This window comes from Ambystoma mexicanum, chromosome 4p (assembly GCF_040938575.1).
Source record: "Ambystoma mexicanum isolate Mex_15411 chromosome 4p, UKY_AmexF1_1, whole genome shotgun sequence".
Lineage (NCBI taxonomy): Eukaryota > Metazoa > Chordata > Amphibia > Caudata > Ambystomatidae > Ambystoma > Ambystoma mexicanum.
Window position 1 is genome coordinate 52,090,805 of NC_090927.1, and position 12,717 is coordinate 52,103,521.

The window sequence follows — 12,717 nt, forward strand, 5'->3', positions numbered from 1 at the left end:
CAGCCCACTGCCTGATCAGGACACGGATAAGTGGCCCAGTAACAGAGCAGCGGAATACCTGGAGGTGTTCACCCCCCCACCTCATCTGCACCCAAGACCCTCTCCTTGTGGCCTCGCCTCACATACTCTCCCCGGAGCCCCACTACGGGCCGGCATCGATACTCAGGCCCCCCTGACACGACATTGGACTCACTGAAGGAAATTGACCGGAACGGAGGTTAGAGCCCCTGGAGACAGGGCGTGTGCCTCCTCCCACCGAAGAACCCCCGCTCAGAGGGTCATCACCCCGGTGCCCCCCAACACTGCCTACGTGCCTCCCAACACACCAGGACTGAGGGTAGGGCCCCCGATCCCGGGGCGTGTGCCTCCTCGCATGCAAGAGCCCGATGAACATTACAAGTAAGCTTGCCAAATACGCCTACACCCCGCTGCCGCAGGCTCCCGACCCAAGGCCAATAATGTCACTAAAAGCCTCCGAAACAGGTGCAGCTGCTATCAAGGGAGACATCGCCGCCCTCCTAAGTAAAATTTGGAACATGGGTGCCAACCTCGGTGGTAAAATAGATAGGATGACCCAGAGAGTAGACAACATTGAGGAGAGACTAGAGGAAGTCGAGAACAACCAGGCCTCAATCGACACCCTAGAAGCCCAAATGGAGCTTAGAATACGAAGTATAGAGAAGGAGGACGAGATTCGCCTTAAGATAGATGATTTGGAAAACAGAGAGAGAAGGAATAACCTACGTTTTTTTGGGAATTCCGGAGAGAGAAGGGGAGACAGAGGATACACGATATCGTCAAAATCCTGACGGCGGACGAGTACATTGATGAACTCAAGACCGAGAGAATTCATAGAGCTGGCGGCCCCCCCAGGTGGCCGGAGATCGGTCCTCGCCAGATTCCACAGATATCAGGACAGAACAAGGATACTTGCTAAAGCCAGGTCCGGAGGCACCCTTACCCTTGGAGGGGCCAAGATTACCATTTTCCAGGATCTTTCATCGCTGACACTGGCCCTACGCCGCCTCTGTGGTCCTCTCACGAGATGGCTAAAAGATCAAGCCACGAGATACAGATGGGGATACCCCTTCTCCCTTGCATTTGAACATGGGAGCAGGACGTTTTTACTCCGCTCTAAAGAAGAAATCCGAGAATGCATCGCAGACCTACTCGGATCGACCTCGGGGGAGGGAACTCAGGATATCCCTACACATGACAGATCAGAATGGGAACTTCGGGGCCCGAGAAGGAAACAAGTAAAGGGATCCAGAAAGTTCAGGCGGCCCAACGACACACCAGACAACAACAAATGACATTGTGCGCCCAAGCTCTATATCCCGGCGATCTTTGCTTCCAAGGTCCCTGCAGGGGACCTACCTACATCCCGAATCACAGCACTCCTGTATCACTGATTCCATCATATGACACGTGAACTGCTTGAACCGCAAATGCAAACTGCCGAGGAATGAAGACTCCGGAAACCGCATGTATCATAATATATGCTAGCTCACAGTTAAAGTTGCTATTGTTTGCAATACTGTCGTTTGTTACAGAATTTTATAAAAGGGGGGTGGGGGCTCAAAAATGATATGTTGATGTTATTAGTTGACGGGGCCGTGCGGTTACGACCCTTGATGGTGGTCCAACAGTAGACCGGTTGTTCACATCCAGTCCAACTCGGACGCCATCACAAACAGACACAGACCCTCATCGAAGAACCAAAGAGCAACGTGACAGAACAGAGGGCAAAGGGTATGATGTTCAATACCCTACAGGGGTGGTTTGGGGGAGGGAGACAGGGAATGGCACACCCTCAGGTAAAGCCTCTGTTAAGTAGAGGCAGCTACTACATTACTTCCAGCATGGCAATTTCCTGCAATGGGCAGCGTGACGTAGCGACCGATCTCTACGAACATATTAATGTCCCACAGACATAACGAATCAAGTGAAAGGCAGGGCATACTTAAAATTGGCACGCTGAATGTTAAGGGACTTAACTCCCCCACCAAGAGATCTCTGGTAACGAGAGAGTTCAAGAGAGCCAAACTAGATATACTCTTTTTACAAGAAACCCGATACAGCAAGGGAGAAGTGAGGAAGGTTTTATATGCTAAGCTAGGCTCTGAATACTGGGGCTCTGGCCTGCTGAAGAAAGTGGGAGTCGGCATATTAGTCAATAAAATGATCCAATTTAAACTCTTGAAGTCATGGATGGACGTCAGTGGCAGAGCACTAGTCCTAGTGGGCAGGATACAAGGCACCGTCATCACCCTGGCGTCAATATACGCCCCCAATACAGGACAAGCCAGATTCCTGCAGAGGATAATCTCGAAAGTCATGAGCGAAGCAGAATGCAACGTAATACTCGGTGGTGATCTGAACACGTGGATGGATCCGGAACAGGATAGACAATCAGGTCATACCTCTACGCCCCCTCAAGCGGGCGTTGGACGCCCACTGGCTGCAGATATGATGGATGCCTACAGTCTCAACGATGCGTGGAGACATAACAATCGCAACCGAACTGGCTTTAATTTCTTCACACCACCGCATACAACCTTTTCCAGAATAGACTATATATACCTAACCGCAGACCTCATCACGGCAATGACTGAAGCCATTATAATCCCTGTCTCATGGTCAGACCACGATATGGTCATGGACACCCTTGATCAAATGGCCCTTCCTCGAAGATGCTCCAAATGGCGGTGCAACGAGACTCTCCTTAAGGACCCGATTTTTCGGGAACAACTAGAGCAGGATATCACCCAATACTTTGAGATTAACAACACGGGCAAAACTTCCATGGACACAATTTGGGAAGCTGGCAAGGTGACCTAGAGAGGGCTACTTCTTAAAGAGGGAACAGTGAAAAAAAGAGAAAGACAACTGATGGAAAATAGGCTCCGAAACTAAATTACTCAGCTTGACCTCATGGCACAGTCAGCTGACCAAGATAGACTACAAAAGATTAAGGAGGCCAACGACAAGAGGGAGGAACTACGACAACTGGAGGCGGGTAGCATTGCGCGCAAGCTTCAATGCCTGAAGCAGAAACGCTATGAACATGGGGACAAAGCAGGCGCCCTACTAGCCGCAAGACTCTGAGGTCAACGCCAAGAGAGGTGGGTGCCCACGATCCAAACAGAAGGAAATTCCTGCGAACCATTTCCCCCCAGTGTCCAGGAAGCCTTTGCCGACTTCTATGAGGAGGTATACACGTCACGCGCTGCTTCGCACCCAGAAGTGATAATTGAGTCTATGGACAAAATACCCTTGGCCACCCTCCCATCCGATACAGCACATACCTTGGAAGCCCCCATCACAGGAGAAGAAATTGAAGAAGCAATCAAAAGACTTTCCAACAGGGAAAGCCCCCTGGAACGACGGGTACACAGCGGGGTTCTATAAGACTTTCAAAGACGCTCTTCTCCCATTCATGGTTGACCTATTTAACAACATTGTTCAATCCGGTGTGGCACCCACATCCTTTTCTGAAACACTGATAACAGTCATCCCCAAGGAGGGTAAGGACCCAAAGCTGTGTGCCTCCTACCATCCAATATCCCTTCGAAATATAGATGCCAACATTTAAACGAGAATCCTTACTGCAAGGCTGGAGTCACACATGCCAGCAATAATCCACAACGACCAGGTGGGTTTCATCCTAGGCATACAAGGTGCAGACTCCACCCGGAAAACCCTGCACTTAATCCACGAGGCCCAAACATCATTGAGCAAACCAGCGTTACTCTCAATTGATGCCGAGAAGGCGTTCGACAGAGTCGAATGGCATTTCCTGGAGGCCACGCTAAAGAAGATAGGCCTAGGCTCCACGCTCCATCGAGGGATCAAAGCTATCTATACATCCCCAAGAGCATCGGTCGCGGTGAACGCCCAATTCTCCCGTTGGTTCCCCCTCAGCAGGGGTACGAGACAGGGTTGCCCCCTCTCGGCAATACATTTTGCGCTGTCCCTGGAGCCCTCGCCTAATGCTGCGAGCAGATCCTGCAGTGGAAGGGATTCAGGTGAATGGCAAAGAGCCTTGTATGCGGATGACATTCTGCTCCATGTGTCAAACCCAACGTCTTCCATTCCACGAGCGATCCATCTGATAGAGGAATACGGCACACTCTCAGGATTCAAGATCAACAAATCCAAATCCATTCTTTTTCCACTCCATGATCCATCTCCAGAACACCAAATCGCTCTCGACCATCTCGATCATCGGAGGCCCAACAATGAGATACTTGGGGATTAACTTAAAGCGACACCTCGACAACCTTTACGAAGCCAATTTCCCTCCGCTTCTCGAAGCCCTCAAGGCTGATCTCAAGAAATGGAAACCACAGACAATCTCCTGGATGGGGCGCCTAAACGCAATCAAAATGGTGACCCTCCCACGGTTCCTATACCCCTTTCAGGTCTTGCCCATCACAATCCCAAAGCATTTCTTCAGACAAGTCAGAAAGGCCATACTAGAATTTCTGTGGAATGGGAAGAAACCCAGAATCCCCTACGATGTTTTAATATTACCAAAGGACCTAGGAGGAGTGGGCTTGCCAGAGATAGAACACTATTATCAAGCCACACAGCTCAGAATTTTAATCCCACACCTGCGAGATAGGAAGGACCTCCAATGTGTCCAACTGGAAACAACATTTTAGCCACCGTAACTCTGGCAGAATGGCTATGGGTCCCCAGACCGAAACTTACGAGAAGACTGCGCAACCACCCGATACTGGGCACAATGTGGAACATATGGAAGAAAGGGAAAGCGATGTTGGGAGTCACCACGTGGCCTTCGCCCCTGAGCCATCTCTGGTCCCCCGGGATCAGAGAAGAAATCCCGGAACACGCTAGATACCAATCTTGGTTCGATGCTGGCCTCGAGAGTCGGTCAGCTGTGGAGAAAAGGGAAATTCATCTCAAAAACGGAACTAGAGGAAGCCCTCCAAATTCACCCAATACCAGTCTTCCTGTACCTGCGACTGAAAGGCGTTTTATCCAGAAGGGAATGGAAGGCCACCCCACAGAGAGAAATAACGCCCTTTGAGACGATCCTAGACACGACTGCCACCTCCAAAGGCCTCATAGCACGAATGTACAAGGCTCTAATTACTAAAGACGACGCGCCAAACAGCTGTCTCAAGGTAAGATGGGAAAGAGACTTCGGCAGACAGTTCGACCAGCAGGCCTGGGAGAAAATTTGTGAGACGCCATCCAAAATATCAATCGCAGCCCAGTATAAATTACACGCTATAAAATTGCTCCACAGATGGCAGTACGAGCCATACAGGCTGTCCAAAATGTTCCAGACCTCCAGCCCGGGATGCTGGCGACAATGTGGTATGAATGCCGACTACTGGCACATGTGGTGGACCTGGCCCAAGGTCCGCATCTACTGGCAAGAAGTCCTGGGATGGATCAAACAGCTGGACGGCATAGAGAGGGAATTGTCACCCCTCCTGATTCTTTTTGGCCTCGAGGAAGAAGATGACAAACTGATCAGGGTAAAAGGTCTAATATCCCCCCTGTTACTCGCGGCGAGAGCAGCCCTAGTGATAAAATGGAAATCCTCACACCTACCTGATAAAAAGGACTGGATACAGATCGCCACAAACATTTACACAATGGTAAAAATAACGGCAATACTACATGACAAAGCCGCACGACAAGAGGAAGCCTGGTGCGACTTCACTGCACAATATATCTCACGCTCAACCACGGATGACTCAACACAGCAAAGAAATTAGCACCCAACCTACGCCAACAATGGCGGAACGCCGAACGACCCATTGCCAACAACCCATGCCTGTCACAGACCATACTGGAGATCGATGACCTATAGACGATTGAAGATGAATGTCACACAGCCTACCACGATTCAAAGTAGCAATGCCTCGAAAGAAGGAGACTCGAGAACCGGGAGGGAGGCGGGGTTTTTATTTTCTTCTTATTGGAACGTTAATGTTGTTAAATATTGTTAAGGTGGACTGGAACAATTTCGTGAAATAGCTCTTAATGCATAATATGTATCCACCTGTATGTTCACATCCAATGTCAAAATTAATAAAAGTCAAGTTGAAAAAGAAAAAAAAATTCAGCCTTCCAAATTGTAAATTTGTTCAATCGCACACATGAAGATCAAGAAGAATTAGCGTTATGTGAATTTAAATCTGTGATGTAGAGCTTGTGGCCAGCAATGAAAAAAAGACCTGCCATGTTATATTTTAGGGGGTGATTTTAATGTCGAAATTGCCAATGGCCCAGAGGGTGAAGTCCTTGATTTCAATGAGGATTTGATGCATGGCATTCCCCTGCCTGTTATGCTAGAATCCTGTACTTGTGCAAATGGCTTTAAATTTTACTACTGGCTAACGGAATGTGGCATCCGCTCAATTAATGGGAGACATGGGAACAAAACACCAGGGAATTGTCAGACCCACCGCTCCCTGGTCATTGTGGAAGCGGTGGCGTCTGTTCTGTAGCATAGTGCCACTACGACAAAGAACGTTCATGTTTTGCCGGTCTAGTTTATTTTCAAGATTGCCGTTCCCCCGGGACACATCACAACCTTCTCTCCAGAAAACAATGGCTGACACAAGCAACGGCGTGTTTCAAAACAGGTAATTCCCTCTGCACCGCTTTTCTAGCCTTCAAGTTTTGTAGTCATTTCCCCTGCCTTCTCCTGTTTTTTCCCCAGCTTCTTCAGTTCCACCCCCTCCACAAACTCTGCCTTGCTCTTTACGCTGAATTCCCTTTTGAACCTCTACCGCCACCTTTCTGTCCAGCCGTCTCCAGCCTTCCACCACAGCAGTGCCCAAGCGGACCTTCGGATTTCCTGTGGGTTCCACCTCGCGTTCCTTAAATCTGTTCTGTTCTACATCCTGCATTCTACTTACCTTCTTCCCAGACAGTTCCACAGCAGGTTTCCACTTCTGCCTTGGATTTCCTTCAGCATTCTACATTATTTTTGCTCCTACTCACCATTCTCCTCCTTCCTAATTGGAACAGCCAGCAGTGCTCCAGAGCAGCTCTTAGTTCTTCATCATCAGTTATGGATCTCCAAGACAACCTGCGGGATATGCTTCTTTCTGCAAGAGGGCTTTTACAGGCTTTGCCTTTTTCCCTCCTGGACTTTGCACACGGGTCCCTCTTCTGCTTCTCAATTAAACTCTGGGAGCGGGTGAGCGATTAGAAGTGCCTAGTGCCTCATCGTCTCCATCCTCATTGTCTCAGGAGGATATCTTAGGGGCAAAGTGCTCGCCTTGGAGGCAAGATGACACACAGAGCACCAAAGGTTCGATCCCCAGGTCTGCGCTTAGAAACCTCTGGGTATTAAGCGCATTATAAATAACCTATCATATTGTATCCTACAGCAGACTTGGGAGCAGAAAATTGTCTTTTCTGACAATTATACCTTCACTAATCATAGACGTAAATCCATGATAGATTATCTTTATATATCTGTAAACAGGTGGAAGAGCATTCAGAGTTTATTTGTACAGTGATCATTTTGGTCCATCCCTAAAATGGACCATGGAAAATCAGGGTGTGTCAACGCCAAATGATCAATCAATTAATAATACGCTTTTATCATCGAACAGAATGAGAATTCGGTCGTACGCAAGGATCACTGCTGAAATACAAAATCGAATGATGGGGACGAATACTGAGTCATTACTAAATATTCTCGAACCTGTGGTTACAGTTGATAGATCGGGTGCTGAACTGTTACCAGGAGCTGATGCCACAAATGTCTTGAATTGTTTTGTAAAGACGTCCCATGTCAATAGACTCTATCCTGGTTTAATGACTATTGCAACCAGGCTAAATTAGAGTTCATGAGCGCTTTAAAATCTGAACATTATGACAGAATGAAAATTGGTAAAGCTAGAGCAGCTTTCAAAAAACGCCACACACAAGGGAATTAGAATTGGAAGCTGAAGCTTGGGAAGAACTCGAAATACCAGCCAGCCAACCAAATTCTAGGAATTCCTGGGTACTCACAATCACGGCCCCCACATTACTGGTAATATAAACCTGGTTGATATCAATGTCCCAGACAATGTCTGGGTGGAAAATTGCCAGTCTCTTTATTGGGGATACAAAGATTTAATCAATGCTGTGAACACAGTAAGTGAACTCCCAAATTAATTTCCTCAGAGTAAAATCGAGCTAATATTTACTCTTAAGAAGATATTAGTAGCTCTACAAAAGCAGGCTTGCGAGACCTGATGCTATACCTGCAGACGTATTTCACTCACTTGAGGAGTTTTGCCTCACCTTTTTATTTCTATGCTTGAAGTTTGTTGCTTTCTGGGTTTCTGCCAACAAGCAAAAATAGTTCCAGTGTTCAAGAAGGACAATAGGGAAGAGCCCAAAACCTATAAACTAATTTTCCTTCTTGATTCACATTTCAAAATCTTTGTCACGTATAGAAGAGTGGGTAGATAAGGGAAAATACCTGTAGATAACCAGTTTGGGTTTAGAGAAGGCTTGGAGGTCAACGAATAAGCTATAAACTTCTACCTGATAATCTTAAATGCCATTTATGTATAAAAGGAAACAATTCACCTGCCATTCATGGGCCTGAGCACTGTGTTTGACAAGGTCAATCGTTCAAAGCTTTGGCAGTGTCATGCCAAAATTAAATACCCTTAAGATCTTCCCCAAATCCCCATATGCCTGCATAAAGACAATGCTGTGTGTATTCACTGGATCTCGTCACTTCTCTCCAGAGGGGATCCCTTACCTGTGAGGCTAGGGAGGTGAGCCTGCTATGCAACATTGCCCCTAGGTGTGGCGGTAAGCGGGACCTTACAGGGAGAGACTGTGAGATTCCCCTCTTGGGGACAAGGACTCCAATTCCGTGAAGGAACTCCCTTGCCATCTATCCTACGAGACCCTTGAACCAGCAATTCGCCAAGAAATCCAACCTGAGCAAACTATTGTTTGCTATTGCAATGTCTCTTCTCATATTCAACTAAAACCACTGAGAAGAGGAAGAGTAAAGGAGACATGAAGAATGGCACTAGGTTGAGACCAGACAATACTGGTAAGAAAAGTGAAGGAGTAATGACAACCAGTCCTTCATTGGAGACAGACAGTACTGAGAAGAATTGGAAGCAAAGAGCCACAAAGAGTACCTCTTGGAAACCAAATAAGGACTCTGATCCTCCGCTGGGAAGTACCCAAGAGAATCATATAAAAACAGAGCAAGGACTTGCTGAAGGGGGAAGCCAGCATCAAGCCAGCACAGCCCGGGGACACTCAAACCTGTGAAAGAGATGTCTGTGGCAGGAAGTTGGCCCTCCGTCAAGCGGATGTCGAGAGACTGACGGAGAAGCACTCCATGATCCGACAGTGAGCCGACTCACTTGAAAGCAGGGAAGACAGAGGCAGTAGTGTGACCTCGGGGAGGTAGACTGTGCAGTCCGTAACAAATACCGGAACCGTCAAGCCGAGGGTTCCACGAAGTCGAAGAGAAGAACGAGTAGCCGGCGAGAGAAATGCTGGAAGCATTTTCTGATGCAAAGAAGACCTGCGACCCCAGGAAGACCCAGTGACGCCAGCCCACCGAGTCAAAGGTAACGGGAGCAGCAGGAGAAGTCAACGATACTACGGGAGGCATCTCCCTCGTTGAAATAATTGTGGAAGCCACAATACACACAGTAGTTGTGACGTTCATAACACAAGTCAGGAAGACCTAAGCCTTGTCCCAGTAATTTGGAAAACTACAAAACCGCCAAGACGATCTTGGGGGCCATCTCCCTCGTCTCAGTAACTGGGAGAACCATAAAGTAAACCAAGGTCGAGAAAGAGAGACACTAACTGAAACCCAAAGGGGAAAGGAACCAGATCCAGATATAGTGAACTGTAGGACACTGAAACAGAAGAATCAGTGGACACTTGAGACAGGCTGGAAAAGCCCCCTTGATGAGCTACAGGGGCCGATCAGAAATAACTATTACAAGGAACAATATGAAGATCAGCTACTGAGGCTTAGGAAGCCTGTGTCACGCACGGCGGTCGCTGGCAGCTCTGGAGACGCTGGCGGTGGAGCGGCCATTGACTTAGCCGTCACGCCACCCGCGCTTTCTTCGGCAGCGGTCTAGTTTTCCAGCCCTTCCGACCAGCGACGTCCTTTTAATGAGCGCCAACCCGGAAGCCAGCGCGTTGCAACCTTTTCGCGTTAGGCTTCCGGGTTGGTACGCTTCAGTCCTTTCCTCCGCGGCTGCCGCCGCTCCCTTTCCTTTTTCTCCCGTTTGCTTGCTGGCTTTCATTTTTGCTCTTGGCACACCTCGCTCTGTTGGAGATTTTTCTCTGCTCCACCTTGGCTCTCTCTCTCTTTCCTTTTTCCCCTGTTCTCCTGGTTCCTTCCCCCTCAGCTCATTCGTCACCCCATCTTTGTACTGTTGTTTCTCCCCTTGAGCAGTCGCCATACACCACTTCCTGTGGATTTCCTTATCAGCTGGATCCTGGATCCTTCAAGTTACACAGTCCCACCTTGTATCCTGCTGCCATCTTCAACTAAGAAGGGTTTTGTTTTTTTGCGCCTGTCGGCTTTTTCCCCTTAACCGGTCTGCCCCTGTACGGGGGCCCCCTTCGCCCCGTGTTAGAGGGGCAGGGTGGCTTCCTCTCGAGGCAGACCTCATCCACACTCCAGAGAGGAGGCATTGAGAATAAAGAGATTTGGACTCACATCGGACGAGGAGACCACAGGTGAGCAGGAGGGTGTGAGGGGCACTCAGGGAAGAGGGCTGAAATTGACGGAATCCAGGAGTGAGCCTGACAGCCTGCCCAGGAGAAGGAAGTCTTTCTCTTGGGTCCCTTTTTGTTTTTTTGAACTCCTCTATTATAGGGAAAGATACAACATTTTGCTTACTATTTTAATAAAAGCTTTAGGCAAAATACTACCCTTTTGTTCGCCTCCTTCTTCTGACTTACCACATATGGTGTCAGAGAAGTGGGATCAGGCTCGACTGATGAAAGTTGGGGAACCCACAAATTGCGCAAACCTACTCCTAGAGCTTCAGTCCCAGCAGTTGCCACTTCAGAGTCCATTTGCTTTGACCTTCATAGCAGTGCTGAAGTTACCATTGAAGTAGCAGAGTACCAATTAGTCCCTACAGGGCCAATTATAGCCTCTCCAAAAGGAAACCATGCACAACTGGCTTCCAAATCTGGGTTAACCTGGAAACATGGCCTTAATGTCACAGACCTCGATAATCGAGGCAACATCAAAATCCTGAAACCTAACCATGGGAAACAGGCATACCAGGTTATGGTAGGGCAAAGGATTGCCTAGGGGATACTGGAGAACGCTATCTTTCCTATACCCAAAGAAGGTCAGTAACAGGAGGTTCTGCATCTCAAGTTCTTTGTTAATTCTCTGCTGTGACAGCTCATAAGACACATTGTTGTTTGAATGTATAATCCTTTGCAGGCCCCAAAACTGCCAGTTAATAGTAGTCTAAAAACCCGGCGCACTGGCCCATTATGCATTTTGCTTTCATTTTGTCATAGTCTCCTGAAGGTCTAGAAATAGCCTACAAAGGTAAGAACCTACTTAGCTCTTAAGCCATCACTGATTTGGAAACATTAGCTGGATGGAAGAGGTTTTTAAACGTTGTGCGATTGTGAAAAGCATTTTCAAGGACAAGAGCCTTTGAATCGTCACAAGATTTTAAAAGGCAGTTACCTTTCCTCAAATAGTACCATATACAGACAAAACTGTTTTCTATTATTTTGCCATTTTGTTTAAGATGCACTCACAGGGGGACCCACTAATCTAAACCTGAAAAACTATAGCTAGAGACAAGACAATGTACTACACAAAAGAAGTCTTCATTACGGGGGATTTTTGTTACAGTGTGCTAGACGAGGGAGATTTTCCTATCTCGAAGATGTGCTGTTGCAATCTCACCTCGTTACATTCATCAATGTCTTGCAGATCATGTGTGGATAGTTCATGTGTGGACAGAGACAGTTTTGATTTGGCGTTAACATGAGCAGAGAACTAACTATGCTTGTCACCCCAATAGGTCATCCAAGAGAAATCTAGGCACCTAATACAAGAGCAAAGACAGATGTAGGATTTGCCCAATGCATGCAGAGCCACAGTATTTACTGATATTAGGACACCGTGTAGTTTTTCCAGAAGGGTATCCTCAAATCCGAACACAGCTTTTGCCTGTAGGACAGTCGGTATTAACCTACTTGTTCGAGAAACATTTTACTTTTGACAACATTTTTTGATAGTTTTCTTGATCAAAATTTGGTCAAATGTAATTAGATATATATATGGGGTGGGGTAAGGTATTGGGGGAGGCTTTGCGGAGTGTCTCAAGGGGGTTTCAACCAAAAGAAAGACCTAAGCCGGACAGTACACACACCAAGTTATCAACACACCATTTCTATTAAATCTGGCAGCAGATGAAAATTGATTTGTCCAAGACCCTTGCCCTACCTGTTGAGACATCTTTGGGCACACACACACACAAAGTACAGACCCCTCTAAAGGGATTCCTCTTTAAAGACAAAACATTGTTTATCTGAGCCAAGAACCATGATGTAGGCCTTTGATGCACCAAGCTCAGAGTTATAGGCTGTGCACATTTCTATAAAGCATTGCAAAACACTTTTTAAGGAAACTTCTGGCAAGCCCACAAGGGCCATGGTGTCAGCAAAAAAATGGATATGATCACAGGA

At 47.4% G+C, this 12,717-nt stretch overlaps 1 protein-coding gene across 2 annotated transcripts in view; it reads right to left on the reverse strand.

The window, feature by feature from the left end:
• The window catches only part of LOC138452978 (zinc finger protein 300-like), a 154,167-nt gene that overhangs the window by 110,672 nt on the left and 30,778 nt on the right, over positions 1–12,717 (reverse strand). The window lies entirely within an intron of this gene.